Below are 10,098 nucleotides of genomic sequence, written 5' to 3'. Positions count from 1 at the left end.
TGCACCAGCAGCACCAGCAACCCATAGGAGCTTGATGGACAGGAAGAGTCCTGGGCTCATCACCAGGCCTATTAAAGCAGAATCCATGAAAGCAGAATCCTGCCTGGGTGATTCATCAGCAATTAACATGTGGAAGCTCTTCCAGAACATTTGCTACCACCACCATCATCATAGCTACCATTTATGTATTACTGGCCACATGCTTGTGCTTGTCATGAATAATCTCCTTACTACAGTGTAACTAAACTACTATGATTATGCCCATTTTGGAGATGAAATGACTAATTCATAAATAAGAATGAAAACTTGGAAAAATCACATAGCTTATAAATAGTGCAAATGGGATTCAAGTTTAGATACTTGGAACACTAAAGTTTTGAGTTTTTAATCACAATTTGCTTTATTTTCAGAGACAGTCATACTCATGAGTAAAAGTACCATGGGTGGCATTATGAGTCCTTATGAAGAGTGAATGCATTGTGGAGATGAATGAAGGAGGGATGGCAGAAAGATTCATCACCACTGAGGAATTCTCAAAGTGAATTAAGATCAGATTTGAAACAGTGAGGGAGACCGGGAAAGGCCGGCACAGGAAGAACTGTTAGCCATCTTTCTTCATGGGTTATTCCGACATTAAAGGATTCCATGTTCCACAGAAATATTTATCTGAGAGAAAAACAAAATTAACATTTTATGTTTCATCTGTTTTGACAAATACATAATTGGCCTGAGCCTGGCAAAGATTTTCCTTGTTGTCCCAAATGAAAACTGACTAAATGTGACATGAGTTTAGAATTAATCCCTACTGTAGTTGGGATTTGCTACAAAGCAGCTGTTTCTTATTCTCATTTCTTGAGGATCATGTCCTGATTATTACAGACTTATTAAATATCTTCAGGAGCCTATCTGTGAAGCTGTTTGGGGCTGTTTGTGAATAGTTCCTGAGTTTTATCACAAAACTTTTTGCCTCGTTCTCTTGATGTAGGGGTGGTTTGTATTAAATAACTGAGAGATAATTATCAGTAAGAATTGGCATGCCTCAAAATCTGAAACAGGGCTATTTTAATCAGTGTATTTTAATTTAAATTACTTTTAACTTATTTTTCAAAGAGAGATTCCAGATTTCTAGCGTTTATAATTCTTCCTCTTTAAACTATTACTTTGAAGTGTGCACAAAACACAGACGGTGGCTACATCTGGATGATGCAATCATAGGTTAAAAAAGAAAACATTCTGTCAAAATGACTTCCGGCCACTGTTCAAGGCAGTCCAAAGCATCCTGAGCTGTCTGTCCTCATTCACGAGCTCCTCTACAGGGAAGATTTAAAATACCCTATCACTGGGAGCCAGGCAGTTTCAGTCTCAGGATTCCAAACTTCTTATCTCTTTTTTTTTCCAACTTCTTATTGCTAACCTTTCTTTCTAAATCCTTTCTTGTTCTTTACCCTTTACACAAGACTTAATTCAGATACTGGGTCCTTTGCTCAGTGTATAGATTCTATGATTTCCATATATTAGTAGTGTTCATGATTTTTTTTTTTTTTTTTTGCTACTATAGTCAAGTAACATTTTCCCTGAAAGGGAGGCAGGAAAGCTTTGGTTCCTCAAGGCCACTGTGGCATTCTAGTAGTTTTATTCTAGTTGGGTAGATCACAGCCCAAGTTGGCCTGGCTGAGATCTTTGTCCTGAATTCAGTTCATCTACACCTGGATACATACTGTACTGGTAGGGTAGTGCCAACAGAGGTCAACTGGAACTGTATAATATGGGAACTATTCGCTTTGAAGAACACCTTATAGATTTGAAGGTTCCCAAAATTTAGGGTTGAAAGGTTTACATCACTAGTTTGTTGTGTGAGCAAAGATCTGGAAGGTAGGGGGTAGATTTCTGCATTTTTAATTTATAAATTATTATTTTTTAATTTTAGTAAGCCTGGTTTATAAAGAATAAAATGCACAGATTTTAAGTTGACATTTTGGTGAATTTTGACAAGTTATCCACCCATGCAACCATCATCTGAGTCAAGATATAGAACACTTCTGTCAATCCGTAAAATTCTCCTGGGCTGCTTACCCATAAACACACCACCCCTGAGTCTCAGAGGCTTCTCACTTCCCACTGGTCCAATGGACCTTGGTTGGAAATATACTACCAAAAAAAAAAAATGAGGTTTTCCTGTGCAGATGCACTGAGATAGGAACCAAGGTCTCTATCAGGCCTATTTGGCTTATGTTCAGCCCAACTAGAATGCAATAAATGAAGTCAGACAGAATGTATTCATTTGTGTTTCTTTTGTTCAACATAACATTTTTGAGATTCACCTATGTTTGTATCAGTAATTTGGGTTTTGAGTTTTGTTGTTGTTTTGCTAATTTGTATTCTGTTGCGTGGATATACCATTATTGTTGATGCATGCAGCTACTGATTGATGCCTGGGCCGTCTCCAGTTTTTTACTATTATTAATGAAGCTGCTATGAACATTCATGATTAAGTCCTTTTGTGAACATCTGTTTTCACTTCTCTTAGGTAAATGCCTATTAGTGGAATTTTGATTCATACAATAGGTATAGGGTTATCTTTACTAAAAACTGCTTAACTATTTTCCAAAGTACCTGTATCATTTTCTTCACTTCCACCAGCAAAGTTTAAGAGTTCTAACTACTCCCCTTTACCAATATTTGGTACTGTTAGTTTTTTTTTAATCCATCCATTCTAGTAAGTATATAGTATTCTCATATGGCTTTGATTTGAATTTCCCTGTAAATAATCATGTTGAATATTTTTTATTTGCTTATTGGCATTCATACTCTTATTTTTAAAGTGTCTGTTTAGGTCATTATTTAAGAGTGTTTTAAGTTTGCTATCTTATATCATCAAACAAGCAAATATACACTTCTTACCAGTAGCCAGAAAACTAAAAGTCTTTATGTTGCCTGTATATTTCACTGAAAGATCCTTGGCTTGAACATTATAAGCTACTGAGATGTGTCTTTAAAGACAACAAATAAAAATCTTTCCAAGTTTGGGGGATTGCAGGGATGCCCTGACATGGCCATTCATTCATTCATTCTTTTTGTCAACTACAATCATATTCTAAGCTTCGTTCTCAGTAGTAGATGAGCATTGTCTTTGCCTTCCTGGGGCTTACAGTCTCTAGTACAAAGTTATAAACTGAACAAATGATTATAAGGATAATAAGTATTCAAAGGTAGCAAAGCAGAGGATACTTGAGATCCAGGTAGCAAGGGGAGATGGGTGTCAGAGCCTGCTTCTTTGGGAAAGTACACTTCAAATGAATCCAAATGGATGAGTCGAACTCATCTAAGCTATACAAAGAGAATATGTATTCCATTCAGATTGCTGAAAGTGTTAATGTACATTCTATGGGGAATTGCCTGTGTGCCTGAGTACAGAGGGACCATCCTAGTTTACTATGGCTCATTTGAGAAACTGGGTAAGGGCTCAGTGACCTCCAATGGATCTGTCATAGTAACAATACCCTGTTTGTTATACAACTACCTGAGACCAAGTTCAGCATCCTCAAAGATTGTTGCATTTCCTTTCAACCACAAATATCCCTGAAACATAATATCCTTGATTATGTCTCTTACCTATCTCTTCACATTGACATAACCACAACCTGGTGATGGTAGACAAATTTACCTTAAGGGCATGCTTCATCCCCTCACTGAGTCTCTTTTTAAAATTATTTGTCAGCCTATTATTAATATGTTCTTTGACCTGCACTGAGTACTTAGCCACAGTTTGCAATCATTCTCCAAGATCTAGAAGTCTCAGTTGAAATCCCTTCAATTTTATAGTCACCAATATACCACCATCATCCACAGAGTGTTATTCAGAGTAGCAGACTCTTAAATTCATTTATATCACAGAGCACTCTACCAACAGCCATGTAAGTCCAAACATAAAGTTTGGGTATATTTTAATGTTTAATTCTCCTGCATGAAAGTCCGTATACCATTGTCCGTATTTCTATTACCACCACTTACTTGATTCTTTCATATTTCTGAAATCCTAAATAGAAGTCAGTACTTAAATAGATTTCAAAACTCTAACTAGATTTGGAGAATACATACAGTGCATTAGGGACCAAAATAATAAGTAACTAGTAATGAGGGAAAGATATGAATGGGAAACACCTGTGTTTGTCAGCTTTCTTTTACTGTGATAAAATGCCTGAGAAGAACCACTTGAAAGGGGAAAGATTCACCTTGACTCACAGTTTCAGAGGTGCCAGTCAAGAGTCAGTTGGCCCCATTGCTGTGAACTTCTGGTGAGGTAGAACATTAAGGCAGGGAGGGTGTGGTGGAACAAAGTTTCTCACCCCAGCCTCCAAGAGAAGGGGTGGGGGGGGGAGGCTAGGCACAATATACACCCTTCAAGGACACACCCCAGTGACCCCACATCCTCCAAATAGGCCCCTCCTCCTAATGTTTCCACCACCCCCCAACAGTGGACCAAGCCTCCAACATGTGAACCCTTGGGGGACATTTCAGGTCCACACTATAACACTACATGGAGTGTGTCCTGAATATACTTGGTACTTGGTGGTACTGGAAACTGAAAGATGAATATCTCAGAGATTTTTGAGTTGACAGAAGTGAACAAGCCAATAACCAGCCTCCCACCCATGTCAGTTTATGTGAATTATGTAAACTTAGTCTACTTTCCTCACTATACCATAGCAACTGACCAAGGAGTCCACCACAGGTTTATTTTTTATAGGAGATATTGGAGCCTTATCTGTAATCCGTGGTGAACTTCTGTTATATCACAAGTAGTAATGAAAACCTATCTCACTCCTGCAGAACACCCATAAATAAATTGAGGCTTTCCACAGGAAATATCTAATGGAGACTTTAATTTCCATGCATACACTTGAGGACCAATTCATCAACCTGCTATCCATCCCTAGGTCCCAGTTCAAGCCTATGTAAGTATACTTGACAGGGTTAAAGAGAAAATTTATAAAGAGAGAATTGAAGAAATCATGAAACATACAGAGAATGGACAGAATGAGATTAACATAACATTCAAGGTTATTAATAGCTAAGAATTTTCCAAAAGAAGACAGAAGCCCTTACATTGATAGGGTACACTGATTATAAAATAGGATAAAGAATAAATCACTGCCAGACACACTGTACTGAAAATGCAGAACATTGAGGATAAGGAGAAAATGTTAAAGTCTGCTAGAGAAAGCAAATAAAGAAAAAAAAGCATAGTAATTATGGATAGTAATCGGTCAGTCTTGAGTGAAATTATGTATGATGAATTTATATTTCAGACATTACAGGTCATTATACATAGTCCCTAAAAGAAATAAATAACTTCTAAAGAATGCACTTAGCAGGGAGAGAAATGAACCCAAATCCAAGTACTAGAAGTGAGAAAGAAAAGTTAATCTCAGTAAGTATTGACGGTAGAAAGATAATTTCTATCTGCTATAATAAAAATAGTATGTATAACTTTGAAATCAAATGGTGAGAAATAAAAGGGAATCATGAATACTCCAATAATCCAACAGAGGGAAGGAAATAAAGACAAACTAAAGAAAGAAAAAAAAACAAAAAAGCAGGAATATAATAAAGAACAAATAAGATAGTACAAATAAATCCAACTCTATTTGTGATTCCTGTGAATGAAGATAATTATTTTTGTTTGATAAAAGACAATAGAGCTGGGAATGGTGTGGCACATGCCTGCCATTCCAGTGGCTTGGAAGGCTGAAGCAGGAAGATGGCAAATTTAAGGTCAGCCTCAGCAACTTAGAAAGACCCTTTCTCAAAATTAAAAAAAAAAATAAATGGGGCTGAGCATGTAGCTCAGTAGTAACTGTCCTGCCCCACCAAGTTCAATCCCAAGAACTAAACAAAAACCAGAATCCAGAGTCAGTTTGGAAGTTTTCAAAAATTCAGCTACATGTTGTTTGTTTTTAAGAGACAAACTAAAAGATAGGGCAGAGGGAAAAGAATGTGAAAAAAATTAGGATTGTTACATATTTTGGTAAATTATGATTTGTCTGTCCAATGACTCTCTACTTTTCAATCAGTCAATATGGCTCTAGAATCTTTCCTTAGGTTAGGTTCTTTCTGTGTCATTACATTTTAGGAATGTCTCTGATAAAAAGTGCATGTGGTAGTCTTTAACAGAGAAGTACATAGGGGAAATAAAGCACCTACTTCTAAATAATTCATGTTTATGAACAAGAGAAGAAATTCTAATGAAAATTTGAAATGTGTAAAGATATAAAGATCCTCCCAAATTTCATTTGCATCAATGAAGAATGAGTTCTGTTTCCTGAAACTTTCATCAGCCCTGTGGATCATACTTTTCTTGTACTTTTTTCCTCTCTTTTTGATTTATTATTATTCTTTTGTAAATTTTCTTTGTTTTTGCATTTTCAGAATTTCTTTATTTGAACTTTTCTCATTTTTTTTCCATATGTAATTTTGTGGTAATTATCTATAATAATTACACATTTTCCACTGGATTCTTCCTTTTTTATCTTTCCTAAGGTGAATATATTGTTACAACTAACAAAAATTTGCCAGAGAAGACATCACTATAATGATTTAGATCTTAAATGTCCCTCAGCAGGTCATGTGTTAAAAGACTTGGTTTTCAGCCTGTGGCACTATTAGGAGGTGAGAGAATCTTTATGAGGTGGGGCCTAGTGGGACAAAGTTAGGTCATTTTGGGTGTGCCCTTGATATTGGAAGAACCCTGGTCCCTCCTCCTCTCTCTCTTAGTTTCTCAGTCACCATGAGGTTAGCAGTTTTGTTCCACCACATTTCTGCTGTGATGTACTGCTTGCCCCTGGCCCCAAAGTCATGGGGCTAAGAAACCACAGATTGACATCTTTGTAACCATCAAGCAAAATAAACAATTCCTCATTTTAAGTGATTTCACTCAGGTATTCTGTCACAGCGACAGAAAGCTGACTAACACAATCACCCTTTAATCAAGGCAAACTACAGGGGTTATACTTGTCCCTTGTAAACATAACAAGACAAAACTCATGTCAACATTCAAAACAGAAATTCTTAGTTTGTTCCAGCTTGCTCAGTTCCTGGATAACCATGAAATACATGGGCTATCGAATGCCACTTTTTGGTAGAGAGAAAGAACAATGTCTGTTCATCTCTAGTTTCCCTGTGTCTCAATGATTGCCTCTTGGGCCTGAAAGAAGTAACCCCCCCAAAAAAAAAAACAGTCAGAGGGCTGGGAATATGTCTCAGTGGAGAATGCTTACCTTGCATGCAGGAGGCCCTGGGTTCCATGTCCAGTACTGCAAAAAAGAAGAGAAAGGAAGAAAAGGAGGAGAGAGAGGGAGATGGAGAGGGAGAAGGGGAAAAGGAAGAGGAAGAAGTAAAACATTACTCATTGTCAGGTTTCATAACATCACAAATCTGAGAGTAAATGGAACCTGAAGGTCAGAATCATTTTTCAAATATCACTTCACAGCAGAAGCTTATGCATTTCAACACCAATGGGAACCTCTAGGATATAAATTCTCTGTGGAGTTTTGGGCAGAAATGCAAAGTGAGGTCATCTTCTGGACTAGGCAATACTGTGCATCAATGAAACAAATATTCAATAAAATTTACTTAGAATTAAGGAGTCAGATCTTTCTGAATTCCTGTCACTTCTTGGTACAAGCCTCAGAGTGCTCCTCTGAGCCTAGCAATGGAATTCTAGGCTCACAGTGTGAACTGCTGCCTTCTTGAAAGTTAAATGCTATTTAGACCAAGAAGAGCTATGATTGCAGCACACGAGTAGAGAATGAATGTCACAAGAATTCCTTGAGCACCCATGTGCATGCTAATTGAGGAAAATTGGGTAAATGGCTTTATTTTTCTAATCCCAAGTCACTGAATTGCAATTAATAGGTTGAAATCTTTAATTCTTTAATTCACTACCACAAATGTTCTGATAGATGTCTGTGTTAACTTTTATTCAATAGCATATATTCACAAGTGTTAGAGAAAAGAACAAGCTTTGGGATTCAGCAGACTGAAAGACCCTGTCTCTGCTACCACTTACCTAATGGACCTTGTAATACTCACAAGCAGTGCTGATTATACATGTAATAGGTAGCATTACTCCAGCACCAGCAGTGCTTGATGCGTGGTGAAAACATTGTAAATGGTAGTCATTTTTATTATTAAATGACAAGATTGATTTTTATAACTTCAGTAGGGTGAATAGGCACTTTAACTAACCAACCACTCAATTATGTTGCAATGGTGAACAACTGAGCTTTCTGATCTTATTCTAAGATGCTTTATTACACAGCCCCTAAAAATTGTTAACCTGGGCTGGACACAATGGTACACACTCATAATTCCAGCTACTCAAGAGGCTGAGACAAGAGGATTGCAAGTTCAGAACCAACCTGGGAAACTTAGTGAGACCCTATCTCAATTTAAAACATAAAAAGGTTGGAAGTGTAACTCAGTGGTAGAGTGCCTAGTATATATGAGACCCTGGGTTCAATCACTAATACCAGGGAAAAATGTTAGCTTAGGCCAGGCACAAGTCATCCACAAAGCAGAATTACAGTACTATCTAGTGCCAGATACTCAGTATGATTAAAATGCTTTTGCATTTACTTGTATACCTAAAAGTATACATGATTTCAATTATTCAGTTTTTCTTAAGTGGTCTACAAAGATGACTCTGTTTTTTTGTGTGTTAAGTCTACTCATTCTGATACAGAAAACCAGGTTTTTCTTCAATCTTTATCAGTAAGACTTTCCTATATTAAAATATTATTTTTTTCCTGCTATCATAACAATGCAGAAAAGCTAAGACACTATTCCACTAGTTTGTCTACATAATGAGAAGATTTTCTTACTATTTAGATTATTTATTATTGCTTAACATGTAATATTATTTACAATTTACCATTAATGAACTGAATTTGCGGTTAAAGACATTTAATGTAGCTGAATTAATTGAGTTAATTTAATTAGTTAAGTTCAGATATTTAATAACTCAATTTGATTCAAGAATTTTCTATGTAAGCATTTTGATGTTTTTCTCAATATAGAGCCAAAGTGTCTGATTTTTACCAAATATTTTTGCTTCTCTTTGTCTGGCTATAGTTATTGATTCCAATGACTTGGTTGAAAAGCTGTCTTAAAGGAGGATAAAGCAGATTTTGTACAGATTGTCTGCTTTCTTGGGAGCTCCACTTTTAGAAATAAGAGGGATTAAGATATAGGTCTGTTTGGGATTTTGGACTTTGAGTCAAAATTCTATCTGACTGCTTTGATTGCTCATTCTCCAGTCAAGATTCATGGGTTCCTTATGCATTTACCAGTAAATGTCTCTCTTTTTTGTTTTAATTCTCACAGATGTTTTGTGTAATCTGAGTTCCTTCAAAAAATAAAGCAATCATATTACTACTTTTCCATAAAAGATAAGGAAAGGAGAGAAAGTGTAAAAAAGCAAAATAAGATAAAAGTTCAATAGAAAAGAAAAACAAATACATATGCAAATAAAGATGATTCTAAACTGATCTATTTTATACATATAAAGTTAAAACTACATAAATTGAATAGCAACATATACAACACATTCACACAAGACCATTCACAAAATTCCTAATTGGAATTCCATGCTCATTTTACCTGACCCTCTTGACTTAATGGGAATATGTCATTTGAGGTAGGAATCAACACAGGACAACACGCATGGCAAAGTATCAGCAATGAAACTGGATTCACACAGTAAGCAATTCAAGTGAAGGCTTGTTTTAAATGAATGTATTCTTTCAAATCGGGTAGCAAGATTTCTCTAAAGGCACTAATAGAGGTCTTCTCTTCCTAGGATAATAAGCACTTTCTTAGATCCATGTTCCTATTTCTACTACTGTGCATGTATCTTATTTCACAAGTAACTTAAAGTTCCCCTTACCCAGAGGTGTCAGCCAGCCATAATCCAATTTAACAATTATATATTAAGTCAATAGGAACCAGGCACTAAGTGAGGCACTTCTACATATTTAATTTAATTTAATCCTCTGTAATGTTTTTACCATTATGATTTCAAACTGACATTGAGGAAAA

The sequence above is a fragment of the Callospermophilus lateralis genome, chromosome 16 (genome assembly GCF_048772815.1).
Source record: "Callospermophilus lateralis isolate mCalLat2 chromosome 16, mCalLat2.hap1, whole genome shotgun sequence".
Taxonomy (NCBI): domain Eukaryota; kingdom Metazoa; phylum Chordata; class Mammalia; order Rodentia; family Sciuridae; genus Callospermophilus; species Callospermophilus lateralis.
This window is presented reverse-complemented; position numbering follows the sequence as displayed.